The following is a 16,480-nucleotide window of genomic DNA, read 5'->3' as shown; positions in this document are numbered from 1 at the left end:
AAAAACCTGTTTCTCCACTCCTGCTGAATATCAGTACCCTCCCTGATTTTATAACCTGCTTCTGAGATTTCAAGAATTGGGGAATTAAGAAGAAATGAGACATATGAAATACATATAAAAATGAGGAGTAAAAAAGGGTAAATAAATTAAATAATTTAAGGCATATACCACTTACAGTATTAGGCAAAATTGCCTCTCTCAACTTTCTACATGTACATTTTGCCCTTTCTATTAGAAACCTTCACATTTTCATAATAATTTACAATTTTCCTTTAATATAAAAACTATTTTCATTAGATGAATTTTTCTGTAAATGTCCTTTTCCTATTTGTTCTTTTATACATACTGTTATAACCAGAATTATTTTTCTATATATAAAAATAATTATGTTACTATTAGAATGGATAGCTAGGTTATTATGTGACTTTAATACTTAAAGTAAAACATTAAGGGAAATATTGCCTGTGCCTTATGTTAAGTTTTTCATTTTCAGAAGTAAGAAATAATGTATTAAATTTTACTGCTGTGCAACTGAAGTGTATGTCTTAGTGTTAGTGAAAACTTAAATCATTATTTTGATTCAGCCTTGCTGCCCAGATTTTACATTTAACCAGATAATTACATAACTGGCATAATGAGTTGCTTAATTTTCACATGAATTACAATAATTTAGGCTTAAAAGTATGTAACATATATGTTGAATAATAAAATATGTTCTGTCAATCCTGTAAGTTTTAAAATCAAATAATTTCTGTTTATCTTTGATAATCAAATAAAATCTTAGAGTAGTACACATTTTTAGAGTAAATGAATAAATTTGTTTTTAGGTTTTCTATTAAAACTATATTTAGTATTATATATCTTAAATTACAATTATTAGACATCAAAATCAGAAAATAGATATATTCCATAACAGAGCCCTATCTTATGACAAAAGCTTCTAAAGCTGAAAGCTTTCCTTGTTTTTTCATTGGTTTAATCATAATGATATTACAAAAAATAGAGATGAAGAGATAGATGGGGAAATGTATAGAGAAAAAAAATGTTCATCCTTTAGGTAAACTGTGAGATTTCTAGTTCCCATGAGATTCCAGTAGCCATACTATGTGTAAAATATTTGAAAATCATAATTTTGCGTTGTTTTATATTTCTGTTTCTTTTGCTCCTCACTCTGGGTTTTATTGTTTTTTACAAAATATTGTTAATGAAACTACAAGCTACTTCTAATGAATCTTAATTTATTCTTCTCTTTAATTCTTCGGGGCTGCAACTGCTGCTTTATTAGTTATTGTTCCATTACTGTAAAGAAGCACCAAGATCAGACCACTCTTATAAAGGAAATCATTTAATTGGGGGTTTCTTTACAGTTTATAATGGTTAGTCATTTATCAGAGCTATATCCTGATCTGCAATAAGAGAAAGGGTAGGAAGCCTGGCATGAACTTCTGAAAGCCTCCAATTCTACACTAGTGACTCACTTCCTTAAAAAAGGGCACACCTATCCCAACATGACTATACCTTCTAATCCTTCAAATCCTTCTTGAAAAGTGTTGCTTTCCTATCACCAAGCTTTCAAATATATGTCTATAGACGCTGATAGTAGTCAATCACCTTAGCTCCATATCACCAAACAAGCTCAGTTTTTCCTTCAACTGTGTGATCCCCATCATTACGCTCTAGAGTTGAGTAACTAACCAATTCAGATCCAAATATCTTTAGGAATTCCTCTTACAAAGACAAAGATTAAATACATATTTCTCACTATCACATACAACTCAAATTAGAAACCTTCTTCAAAAGATATGTCAAAAGATATCAGCATTGCTAGAATCCCATGCAATCATTGTTAGTACTGTCTTTCATGTAGAACACCTTGTTCCCAGAATGAGGACACTGAGGTCTAAGCATTTTGTTATATCCTTTCAGGATCAAAATGCAAAAATGGGCAGTATAAGCAAACATATAAGTTCCTACATTTAGATACCTTTGAGATAATATGCTGACATCATTTTGAATTTTGAAATTGCAGACTTCAAAAAGAATAGAAAAGAGAAAGGAGGAAAAGAGGAAACAGGAGAAGGGAAAGAATGGAGAGGGTGAGAGAGGAGGTTGGAGGGACAGATTCAGAGACAGAGACAAACAGAAAGAGAGAAACATCCTTCATATCTGACCCTGCTGGACAGCTCCATGGTCAGAGCAGTATGATGCTCCTAACAGTGTCTCACTTGTGCTGTCAGAGTGAGACAAAGTTTACAGATGGGAAGGTCACCCAGCAGGACCAGACTATCCCCTTCCTAAAAGGACATCCCAGTCCTTCCCTCACCACTGTGCTGGAAATCCCATTGAGCTCTCTTGATGCTCCTTCAATGGTCCACCATGTCTTCAGTGTATCCTGCTTTCCACTTCCACACAGAGAAACAGGTGGTGTCTTTCTTAGGACCTCCCCAGCACACCAATGGAGTAGTAAATAATTATCAATGCCCCAAGTCTCAGTCATCTTCATCTTCAAGAGTATTTGCATGCAATTCTTTTGATCGCATGCAATTTCTTCACTGGTGCCCCATGAGAATGACTCCAAGAATATCTCCACTCAAGCATCAGATATCAAGGGGGAAGACTGCTGGTAGAAGATTGTAGACTTATAAGATCTGTCCCATCCTACCCCAGAAGCAGAGATTTAGGGCTGCAGATATTTTGCTCAATCATTTGGTTAATTGAACAACCCAAAATGGACATGTTATAATTAGGTTATGGGCTCCCAGCAAGCAAGTTTGGAGGTTGCCCATGATAAAGACGAGCAAAAGCTGGATTTTATGGTATGGCTAATCTTCCCTTTGGTTGTGCCTGTTTGTCTATCTTTGTGTATGCTCTTCTGTACTCTGGGCTATTATAATTCCCTCAAGGCACACAAGTGGCCAGGCTCCTCCCCTAAGGATTTCCGACTGCCAGTTTCTACCTATAGAACATTCTAATAGCCCTAACAGCTGGTCCCATCCCCTGCCCTACAGAATAAAATGCACAGGCTTAGGACTAAAAATCCTACCAATCCTTGAGCTCACTCTAAGAACTGAACTTGATATTTCACCAGTCTCTACCCTGGAAAACTCCAACCACCAAGAATTGAGATATAATCACTGTCTTTTGCTCAGGTCTGTAGCCACACTCACAGGGTCTTCCCGCACAATAAATCTCCGGTGTGAGATTTGTTGTATGGTGTAACTATGTGGTATCTCCTATCTCCCTACTTCCAGAATACCATATTTTCAGAGCTGTAACACTTTGCGGAAATACTTCCTTGAATGAACAGAACCAGGACACTTTGAGTAGGGAAACTTTCTCTTGCCCCAGAAACAAACTGTGACAGTTCTACTGGTGAAGACTATCTCCTCAAAGGTGTAACACAAGGTGACTATTACCCTGGCTTGATATGTCACTCTTTCATCCAGTGCTGCTATATACACACAAGCCTTATCAACCCTTGACACATACTATGTACTGACTCAGTCTTTATGAACCTCTGTCAGATTTTTGGGACCCAAGGAGATCCCATGGTACAATGCAGTTTGTGAGAGAAGCTTGAGAATCCTGTGACAGACTAAAAGGTTTCTTCTAATGCAATGCCAGGTCCAGGAAGCCAAAGTATGGCTGTCAACCTTGATGATCACTGACCTTGAAACCCCAACTGACAACTATTCCTAAAGCTGCATAATAATCGCTCCACAGACCCCAGATGGTCAGTAGCTGAGATGGCTCTTTTCTTGACCATCTCTCATGTATCAATGACTGTGGAGTCCTTTGGGACTAGATGTATTTCGTCAAAATAGTACATTCTCTAATGGGAGGGAAAATTGGTACCATAATACTAGGGAGGAGCTGTCAGGACAATGACCCTTGTGAAACTCAATCTGCAAGTAAAATAGGATTCATAGAATGGGGTCTGGTATCAGTGAATATCTAAGCAGCCATATAGAGTTCCAAATATCATAGGGCAGAGTCGCTTAAAATGCTTACACCCTGTCTTTTTCTAGTAATCATTGGGGTCCTGAGCAGCTAAGGGGTTTTAATTAGGCCCCCACACTAGGAAAGGCCTACTTTGACACCCCAATGTGAGCTTGTTTCTCCGACCAGGCCTGTCTGTGAGGAATAGAACTACAGGACTCCTGGCTCCTTTAAGAGACAGCTGATCTGAACAGGGGAGTGCTCTTGGACCCCAGACTGACAGCGGCGAGGCCAGCATGGGACAGATCTGGATCCCCCCCGAAGGTGAGTGTCACTGAGAAGGCCTGGGCAACCTATGGGGCCCTGAGCAGTGGATCAGTGTCTATCCCTGGAAAACAAACAGTCATTGTGTGCCCATAGCACAAAGAGGGATGCTCTCTCAGCCTGGACTCTTAGGGGAGTGCCTGGACCCTACCCTGAGTGAAATGACAGACTCTAGATATCCCCTATATGGAAGGAATTGGCAATCGGGTGGGAGGCTGGGGGGGATGGGGGAGTGCGGGAGGAGGAGAGGGAGAGGGAACTGGGATTGACATGTAAAACAAGCTATTTAAAATTAAAATTAATAAATTAATAAAAAAAGAAGAATCTTATTGGTTCAGGCAGACCATGGCACCACACACACTTCCTTTTTGTGAGCAAGTCCTATTCAAGTATCAGTCTGTGGCTACATTGGTCACAGAAGCCAACAGGTTTCCTTCTTACTCTAAGAACCCACAGTGCCAATTCAGAAACCTCCCCACACCCAAGTCAGAGACATCCCACCATACCTCCTAACACTGTCAATAATCTCTACTTTGACCTCAAAAGAAATAGAAATAACTACACTGTAAGATGTCCTGGAATTTTTCATCCATCCTGGAAAGATTGCACTAACCTGTGGCTGGCAGTAGCCAAGCATTAACCCATGAATTCCCTGGTCCCAGGGTCTCCTCATTTCTTTGTTCATGTTATTTCCAGTGCTATGGCTGTGCAGTTGACCTCTGTCCATTTGCTGTCTATGTGGATTATAGATATATTAGGCTCATTTACTGTGTTAATGTGGGAGAGTGTGATGGACTGATATGTACTTCAGTGGTGTGTGTGGCTCCTTGGCATTGGCCATCCTACTCCACAATACTTGCTAAGGAGCATTTATTGTCCAACAATGCCAAGGCAATGAAGGCATATTACCTGTAGCAGGTGTGAGTTATAACATTGCAAATACAAAGGAAGGGGCAATTATGAGTGTGAGAGATTCAGAAGTATATGACAGTTCTCTGGCCTTTATCTTCAATGTTGTCATTAACAGATGTTAAAAACAAAGTCTTCTTTTTAAGGAGAAAACACAGCCAGGCACTCAAACAACCAAAAAATAATGAACTATTATTACATTTTGTTACAGGGATGAACCTCAAAATAATTATGTTGAATGAATGAATAAAGTTTAAAAGTTAAAAAAAAACAAACATGCATGCTATTTATTTCCATGAAAGTCTACTGAAATAATCTATAGTATCTGGTATCTTTTGGAGACAGAAGTGAAAAGTGCTTTGAGGAAAAACTTGCTATATCTGTATGGAAACATTTTTTTGTATAATATTGGGGTAATGATACCAACAAAGTATGAAAAATCAAAACCTTTGTTTTACTATAACCGCCTAGTATTTGTTAATTATACTTAAATAGAATTGTAAAATAAGACAAAGTATATGATGAAGGATTATATGACAATTTAAACTATCATAACTTTAGTTAAAATAACATTAAGTGAATAAAGTAATGGCATACAAAACAACTGAAATTATTATGGAGTCTAGTAGTATTAGGTGGGTAAAAGGATTGACACACACTGCAATTAACTAATTTATACACATTTCAAGTAAAATATGCAGTCTATCATTTAAAACTAAATAAGCAAGTTGAATATTATAGGCAAATTTATATTTACAATCATAAAGTTTAATAACAAATACACAAGAGGGGATAATTAAATAGATTGTTTTAAAAATTCTAAATCTAAAACAAGCACAGCTTAATATGTGATCTATAAAATCAGCTCATGAATTATGGGCAAAAATATTTCACTACAGTAAGGGAGACAGTGAGAAAGCCTTAGGGAAAGAGAAGGGCAGCTTGAGATTTGCTGGTACACACTTACTACTCTTTTACCTTTTTCACTTTCTATGTAGAACATAGAGTAACTTTCCAGTCTCTTCCAAGAAGTAAAGCACACATTCAAGGAGCTAAATGAATACTTCTGGTTGTAGGATCTATGTCCATGAATTATTTTTCAAATATTTTTATTTCTAATCAAAGGTATTCTTGTATATCCAATATCATTTATATTCCCATACTTATTGTATAGTAATCTTGTAATAATATTCCAAAATTCTTAATGACATTTTTCATTTGGGTTACATTCAATCAACAGCCCAATTTGGAGAGTTTGACAAGATAATTTTATGGAAACCATGGATGCCACATCAGAGACATTGGCAGCATGATCTGTATGGGTGAACTATGTGTCACTGTGAAAAAGAACCATGTGAGCTTTACCTTCATGTGCATTACATGTGGCTGCAGGCAGAAGGCATACTGATGTAAACAAGCCTTTACTGTGTACCAAGTGTTTTGATCACATTCCAGCCTTGATATACACATGGAACAAATGTTTTCTGCAGCAAAATCAACCAGACTGGGATTTTATTGATAGCATCTCCCATTGAGTTTGTAGACAATGTAGACAATGAAAAAAATACCCAGTTATGGCATTTCTGTTTTAGTCATTCAAAATCCACCAACCGTCACGTCTGAAGTGAAAGAATATTCTAGCTTTGTAACTATTGTCATTTAAATTGGAAAATTAATAATTTTATTAAATAGACTAGAAAATTATTAAATCAACAAATTATATTGATTGTATATAGAAGCTAAATGAACTAAATGTATTTAATGTAAAATGTCATGAAGTGTTCAGAAGATTCTCTGAAAGAAATAGCAAACGTGATACTCTGCTGTACCACTCAAAGAAAGGAAAGGAATGGGAACATGACAGCAGTACAAATATCTTAGTTTCTGTTTAGCACTTTTCTGGATGTGGTAGGCAGCATAGCCAAGAAAACAAATTAAACTCCTGAGAAATTTCAAAGAATAAATGAAACTGTCATTATTTGCAGGTGGTATGATGGTGTACAGAGAAAATTCAAGGATCTTCAGATAAATTATTATAATAATAAGAGAATTTATCAACAGTGTTGGATACAAAATCAATACAGAAACCTATTTATTTTCTACCTACTAGCAAGAAGCACTTAACAAATGAAAATTTGAAAGATAGCATTTACAATATAATGAAAAATGTGGATTATCTCGAAGGAAATTTCATAATGTACATACAAAAGCTCTTTGGGAAAAATCATTAGACTTTATTGAGAAACATTTTAAAAGACCTAATTAAATTGACAAATGCAATGTTTATGGATATGAAACTATAATATCATGAAGATAAAATATGTCTCAAACTGATTTATATATTTAATGCAATCACAGCCAAAACACAAAGTTATATTTCTGAAGAGCAGCCAATATTCCCTATAAAAAACAAAGTGGAGATACTGTCTTTATTCATCCTGATGAAAGATTTATGATTACAGTATAGTAATTAAAATAGCATGATTCTTGTAAAGAGGAGAACATAACAAATAAAAGTATTCCAAATGTGTTCTCAAACATACATAGACAAGCGGTATGATAGAACGTGGACTGCAAACTGTAAAAATGACAAACTGCAGACATTGGTGTAATATAAATTAAGTGTTTTTATGAAGTAATATTAAGCTGTAATACAGCATATTGTAATATAACATCACCAAAAATATAGATTTAAAGGCATTAAATTCACATATGAAATTAATTTAGAATGAACACATGATATATATATATATATATATATATATATATATATATATAGTGTTTCTATTGTTGTGATGAGGCACCATGAAACTATTGTAAAGGAAGACATTTAATTGGGGCTGACTTGTAGTTTCAGAGATTTCATCCATTGTTATCATGGCAGGAATCACAGCAGCATATAGTCAGACATGGTGCCAGAGAAGGAGCTGAGAGTTCTAAACATGGATCTGAAGGCAGCAAGAAGTGAACTGGCTTCAGCATCTGAGACCTCAAATGTCACTCTATAGTGACATAGCTTCTCCAACAAAATAATACCTCCTAATTGTGTCACTCCATATAATTCTACAGGATCACTTTCTTTAAAATCACCATACATTATATCATATGCAATGTTATTTTAAAGTGAGAATGAGTTCTAAGAATCTAATGTCTAGGAATATATTAAGTTCTCTCTTTGACACAATCAAGAACAAAGACTGGAGCATTATTGCTTGTCAATGATGGGGGTAATATTTAAAATAAGAGCTCACACTAAAAAAGCCAACAACAATGAATGAAATAATCAATCCACCAAAGAGTAATATAGTGAAGTTAAGCCATTAGAAGGATTTATTTATAGAAGCAAATGTAAAGTGTTTTATTCAGGAGTATGGGTAATTTATGGTGGACATGCCCCCCCAAATCCTTTCTCCACCAATTGTTTATATTGTATGTAATACCAACAGCATCTGTAGCCTCAGGAGGTACTCTACCTCGTGTACAATCATTAAGACTCAATGCAGTGAATTTTGATTCCTCTGTCCCTTCAGTGAGAATATTAATGAGCCAAATTTTAAGAGAGTGTCCTGTGGGTATCACAGTGTCTCAGATTTTCAGACAGAAGCAGTGATGACAGGTGAACAGAATGGTACTCCTAAACACAAACACCAATACATACAATCATGTACATGTACAGAGAAATGTCTTCCTTACACACGTGTGAACATGTACACTCATGCACATGCATACACACACACACACACACATACACACACACACACACACACACACACACTTTGGATTGCCTTTGGGATTATCTGCTTTCAAGAACATAGATAAGAAACAAAATACTGCAGGGCGTTGGTGGCACACCCCTTTAATCCCAGCACTCGGGAGGCAGAGGCAGGCGGGTCTCTGTGAGTTTGAGGCCAGCCTGGTCTACAGAGCAAGTTCCAAGACAGCCTCCAAAACAATACAGAGAAACCCTGTCTCAAAAAAAAAAGAAGAAACAAAATACTTAGTAGATCATTGTATTCTGATATATCACAAACAAAATCAGCAACGTTGATTCATTACCCAATAATAATATTCAGTGAGTCAAAGTGCTTACCACTGATCCAATGACCTGAGTTTAATCTTTGGTATCCCAGAATATAAGGAGCGAATAAAGTTCCCATAGTTACTCCTTTCCCTCCATATAATAACACATACAAACAGGAAAAATGATTAAACATATTTAAATTAATGTAAAAAGAATTATATAACTAATATTCAATGAATGTGTAGCATAAAAGTCTTAGTTACTGTTGAAATATAATAATTATTTTAAAATGTATAACCCTCTGAAACAATTAAATATTAGCATAATCATCTGTTACTCCAGTTCCAGGGGATTCAATGTCCTCTGTGGGTCCATGGGCACCAGGTATGAATTTGATACACATAGAAACATGCGGGTAAAACATGCAGCATGAATAATAAAAGACCAGGGACAGATATTCGGGTTCAAGCTGAAGATCAGAGAAGCAAAGGAACCAAGATAGCAGAGAGCTGTTACCTCCATCAAGGCTGCAGAGATCCGATCCTCAATGTGGCTGGAGACCAAATGTCAGTTTCTGGAAACTAAGAGCCAGTGACTGGAGACTGAATACTGAATGGCTAAGATTGAATGCTACTGCATGAGACCCTGGGCTCCTTTTTACCTGCCTCTCTACTACTGGGATTAAAGGCATGAGCTCTGTTTCTCTTTTAGACTGATTGAAAGTCATGCAGCCCTGAGTAGCTTTGAACTCACAGAAATCCATCTGATTCTGTCTCCTGAGCCCTGAGATTAAAGGTGAGTGCCGCCACTGCCCAGTTTCTGTGGATGGGGCATGCTTTGCATTCTTATCTTCAGTGGCTTTATTAACTCATAAACAAATATATCACCACAAAAACACAAATACGTATAGAATAAAAATAAAGAAATATTTTTATTTAAATTAGAAACAAGCTTGTTTTACATGTCAGACCCATGAAATACTTTTAAAAGAATCACAAGAACTTCTTCTGTCCTACCTCTTGCAATATTTTTTAAGCTATGCAATTTTCATTAGCACAATAAATGAATTCCACCTGAGGAATGAATTTTCAATTATTGTTTTGTAATTGCAAAATAAAGCAGGTATAATTAGAGTTAGACATGTAGGTTAATCAAATTCTATAAATTAAATAAATGAAAAAACTAGCAATGTAGGGGAAATTGCTAAGAGTATATATTTTCAGCAGTCAGCATGGTTTTATTCCTTTCGATGTTTCTAAGGAGAACATTCCCGGCATCTTGCAGCTCCCTGTGATTGCCATTTTCTTATAGTTTCCTCACTTTATAGTGCCATTTGTTTCGACACCACCTACCCCTCTAAGTATAACCTTTGGTACCTAAAACAATTTCCATTCATGTGTTTGGGAACCACTGAATTAACCCATGATAGTCTTGCGTAATAGGTAAATATTGATTCACATGAAGATTATGAAATCAAAAGTACTAACATGATAGCCATTTGTTTCTGTTTTTCAAATTTTCATAGGTGGAAAACAAAAGAATAGAATCCCTAATACATCTCAAATAAAAATCATTGAATATATAATAACTATATTCCAAAATTAACAAATGATAATGCAAGCAACCCACAATATTCCATCATAATAATTATACAATTTAGCTTCAGTAACATGCATTAATTTTAGCACTTCTAAAGCATGTACTAGACTTTCCTCCAGGTGTAAAGTATCCTAACAACTTTCATCACTTGTTTTTAATTATATAGTAAACCAAAACACTTCTTAGAGAGCACTTTAATTCAGTTTTCTACAGCAAGGCCATGAAGTGTATCACAAAATTTTTAAACAGTTTTCATCGTATTAGTTTAGATTATTTGACATTTACAGTCCTAATACTGAACAATGTACTATCTTAGTGTCTTCATCATCTAAAGAAAGAGAAAGCTTACTGCAAGACTATGTCTCTTAGAAAGTAAAATAGAATATACCAATTATGTCCTTGCACAACTGCCTGAACAAGATCTGAACAATAATAATAGCAATGAACATGCTAACATCGAAGGGAAAGCTTGTGGGGCCTCCGCCCTAGACAAAGAGCTGGGGGCAATTGGGTAATCCTGAGAACAGTTAGAAGTGGTCTTCCCTGGGGAGGAACCACCTAATTTGTTATCCAATATCAAGTGATCAAGTCCAATATCATTATGCATACAGTTAACATATTGTATGGACTAAGGAATTTTTATTAGTATATGTTATACATACAATAACAATTAGAGAAGATGACATTAATTAAAGAGAGAGCAATGAAGTACATAGGAAGGGTTAGAAGGGAGAAAGGGAAATAGAAAATTATTGCATATTATTATTTGAAAAATATAATAACATTGTTATTCCTCCCCCACACACAACAAAATGTTCCTCTTCATTGTTGGTCTAGGTGATATCAGAATCACATTCTTTTGCAGCAAGTACTTGTGCAGGAGACATGCTGCCTATACTTAATATGCCTAGTTTTTCCAATAAAAGTGTAGCTACCCACCTAATTTGAATTTGAAATGAAGATCAATATTGGACTATAATATTGATAAAAATACAGGATGTTTCTATTATCTTCATCTTTTTCTGATGTATGCACTGAGTAGACTTTTGTATTTTCTTTTATAATCCTACTTGCGTTGACTTTCTAGGCATCCTTCATATTTGTGCTGGGCATTGGTGGCACACACCTTTAATCCTAGCACGTGGGAGGCAGAGACAGGCAGATTTCTGTGAGTTCCAGGCTAGCCTGGTCTACAGATCGAGTTCCAGGCCAGCCTCCAAAACAATACAAAGAAACCCTGTGCCAATAAATAAATAAATAAAAATTTAATTTCTTTCCTTTGAATTTGTACAGAACAGTCTATGGGAGGAAAAGAAATGACATTTTATCCAATATCAGCAATTTCTCCTAAGCATATACTCTATTAACCCCATTCATTCCATTTGGAAATTCATGAAGCTGCAGTTACTGAGATCTTTCTACTAATGTTTAGCAAGAAATGTAAATCAGTGGTGATCCTAAATATTTATAACATTTTTGGAAAAGAGCACATTAAGACTTAGCCCTCAGTGTTTGATTCAATTTTAATTATTAAACAACAAATATTTGTGTTTGATTTGATCTGTTACTGTGAAGTTAGCAATGTTATACCTTAAAGTTGCTACTTTGCAAAATATTAATAATCAATTCACATAGACAATATATTTAATATTCCTCTAAAACTTCTTCCAAACTCAAAAATATGTATTTACCTAGAAATGAGTTACAGATATTTCATTTATTTATAAAATGCCACAAAATCTTGCTAAAACTAATTTATGCTGATTTAATTTGATTGTTTCTGCAACAGTTTTGTTTTAACTCTTCAGGACCAGCTTCTTCAACTCTAATCTAATACACCTAAAAGCACAAGTAGCCATGCACTGAAAGTGTCATTTTTATACTGCCACTCTTTCCCTGAACTGAGAAGTGGATCAGGAAAGATTTTAAAGCAAAAAAAATAGCATTAAAAAATTGTTGAGCTAGTGGTAGAGCAGGACAGGCAGGACCAGATAAAACAGGCCCTGCATACAGGCCTGCATTCCAGTGCTGAGGATTGCCTGGGGACTGCCACAGAGCTTCCCATCCTGGCAGGAGCAATGCACACCTGATCCCAGGTCTTCTCTTCCAACAAAGGGACCAGGGGACCAGGTGGGAGACTATGCAACCCAGATGCCTGGGCTACTTCTCCACCCAAAGGAAAAGGACTAGGACCAGGAACAGAAGAACTACCAGAGTATTGGACTTGCTTGAACCCACAGAAAGGGAATTCTGGTCCCCTAACCACCAGACCAATAAGGGGCTCTGTCTGCCCCCACTAGAAGAAGAGATGGAAAAGAGACAATACAAAAACACACTCAGCAACATAAAAATGAATATGACACCGCCAGATTCTAGAGACTCCACACCAGCAAGATTCCAACATTCGAATGGAAATGAAGCAGAAGAGAATGACCTTAAAAACACCTTCATGAAAATGATAGAGGCCCTAAAAGAGGGTATAGGAAAATCCCTCAACGAAATGGAAGAAAAAACAAACCAAAAATTCAAGAAATGGAGGAAAAAAACAAACCAAAAAAAGCAAGAAAGGGAAGAAAAAACAAACCAAAAAAGTCATACAATGCAACACATTGAAGAAAAGATAAACCAAAATTGCAAGAAACAATTCAAACATTCCAAGAGAAATAAAGACAATAAAAAAAACTACAATCTGAAGGCAGGCTGGACATAGAAAAGCTGGGAAAATAGTCAGGTACTACAGATACAAGCATTACCAACAGAATACAAGAGATGGAAGAGAGAATCTCAGATGTTGAAGATACACTAGGAGAAATTGATTCATCAACCAAAGAAAATCTTAAGTCCCACAAATCCCTAACACAAAACATCCAGGAAATATGGGACAACATGAAAAGAACAAACCTAAGAATAATAGTTATAGAAGAAGGTGATAAAAACCACCTCAAAGGGGCAGAAAGCATATTCAATAAAATCATAGAAGAAAACCTTCCCAACCTAAAGAAAGACATGCCAATGAAGGCACAAGAAGCTTACAGAACACCAAATAGAGTGGACCACAAAAAAAAGTTCCCTCGCCACATAACAAACAAGACCTCAAATATACAGAATAAAGAAAGAATATTAAGAGCAGCTAAGGAAAAAGGCAAACATATAAAGGCAAAACTATCAGAATTACTCCTGACTTCTCCATGGAAACTCTGAAAGCCAGAAGGTTCTGGATAGATATTCTACCAACACTAAGAGACCATGGTTGCCATCCCAGACTACTATACACGGCAAAGCTATCAATCAGTATAGATGGAGAAAATAAGATATTCCATGAAAAAACTGCATTCAAGCAATAAATATCCACTAACCCAGCCCTACAGAAAGATCTGGATAAAAAAGTCCTACCCAAGAAAATTTACTACAACCAGAAAAACATAGGCATTAGATAATCCCACTTTATCAACAGCCAAAAGAAAAAAGGGATGGTATTCCACACATAATTCCCAAAACAAGCATTCTAAATCAAAGAAGAATGACCAATCGATAGTCATTAATATCCCTTAATATAAATGGCCTTAATACAACCATAAAAAGACACAGGCAGACAGAATGGATTCCAAGACCAAATCCATCCTTCTGCTGCATTCATGACATACACCTCAACCTCAGAGACAGATATTACCTCAGAATTAAAGGTTGGGAAAAGATTTTCCAATCAAATGAACCCAAGAAACAAGCAAGGGTAGCAATCCTAATATCAAACAAATTAGACTTTAAAATAAAATCAATAAAAAGAGATGAAGGAGGTCATTACATACTCATCACAGGAGAAATCTACCAAGATGAAGTTTCAATTCTGAACATCTATGCCCCAAATTCAAAGGCATCCACGTTCATAAAAGAAACATTACTAAAACTGAAATCACATATAAAGTCCCACACACTTATAGTGGGAGACTTCAACACCCCACTCTTACCACTAGACAGGAGGAATACCAGACAGAAACTTAAGAAAGAAGCAAAGGGTCTAATAGAAGTTATAACCCAATTTTGGTTAACACACATCTATAGAACATTCCATTCACATAAAAAAGAATATACCATCTTCTCACCACCACATGGAACCTTCTCAAAAATCAACCACATACTTGGCAACATATCAAAGCTCAACAGGTACAAAAAAATGGAATAACTCCATGCATCTTATCAGACCACCATGCGTTAAAATTAGAATTCAACAACAATACAAATTGCAGAAACCCTACAAACTCATGGACATTCAATAATGCACAATTTCACCATTCCTGGGTCAAAGAAGAAATAAAAAAGAAACTAAAAACTTCCTAGAATTCAATGATAATGAAGACACAACATACACATACCTATGGGACACTTTGAAAGCAGTGCTACGAGGGAAGTTTGTAACACTAAGTGCACACATGAAGAATCTGGAGAATAGTTATACTAGAGAATTAACAGCATAGCTGAAAGCTCAAGAACACAAAGAAGCAAACTCCCCCAGGAGGAGTAGATGCCAGGAAATAGTCAAATTGAGGGCTGAAATCAATAAAGTAGAAACTAGGAAAACAATACAAAGAATCAATGCAAAGAAGAGTTGGTTCTTTGAGAAAATCAACAAGATAGACAAACCTTTGTTCAAACTTACCAAACAGCAGAGTGTGAACATGAAAATTAACAAAATCAGAAATGAAAATGTGGACATTCTGGAAGGAAGCCTTTCCTTGAGAGAAACCTTCCCGCCAGCCTGATTCCAGAGCTGCATCAATCCCAAATAAACACACAGGAGGCTATATTAATTATGAAGCTGTTGGCCTTGCTTGTTTCTTACTGGCTAGCTCTGACATACGTATTTATCTCATAATTGATAACATAAGTATTTCTCTTACCGGAGAGGTTTCCGGGCTTCCTACCCCATGGCGTTACATCTTGAATCTCTGTGTTTCTCCTTCCCAGAGTCCTCCTGGACTCCTAGTCCCACCTATCTTGATTCCCTATTGGCCAGCAGTGCTTTATTGACATATACACAGGAATTCCCCAACATCTCCTCTTTTCTGTCTAAAGAAAAAGGTCTTAACTTTAACATAGTCAAATTATATATAACAGAACAGTTATCAAGCAAGAACACAGTTACAATATTTTAGCAAGATTTAAAGAAAATATCATCTATCCCATTCTTGTGAGTCCAAAGTCCTATATGTAGCTTATCTATTATTATAAATAAGGAAAACTATAATTATCTGACTTCAACTCCAACAAGACCACAGACAGTGAGGTCAACAATTAATAAATGGGACCTCCTGAAACTGAGAAGCTTCTGTAAGGTAAAGGACACAGTCAGCAAGACAAAAATGCAGCCTACAGAATGGGAAAAGTTATGCACTAACCCCACATCTGACAGAGAGCTGATCTCCAAAATTTACAAAGAACTCAAGAAGGAAGTCTCCAAAACACCAAAGGAACCAATTAAAAAGTGGGCTACAGAACTAAACAGAAAATTTTCAATATAGGAGTCTAAAATGTCTGAGAGGCACTTGAGAAAGTGATCAAAATCCTTAGGCATCCAGGAAATGCAAATCAAAACAACTCTGAGATACCATCTCACTCCTGTCAGAAAGGCTAAAATCAAAGACACCAAAGACAATTTATGCTGGAGAGGTTGTGGTGAAAAGGGAACACTCC

The sequence above is a fragment of the Mesocricetus auratus genome, unplaced genomic scaffold, assembly GCF_017639785.1.
Source record: "Mesocricetus auratus isolate SY011 unplaced genomic scaffold, BCM_Maur_2.0 Super-Scaffold_100008, whole genome shotgun sequence".
Taxonomy (NCBI): domain Eukaryota; kingdom Metazoa; phylum Chordata; class Mammalia; order Rodentia; family Cricetidae; genus Mesocricetus; species Mesocricetus auratus.
Note: the sequence above shows the minus strand (reverse complement) of the source record.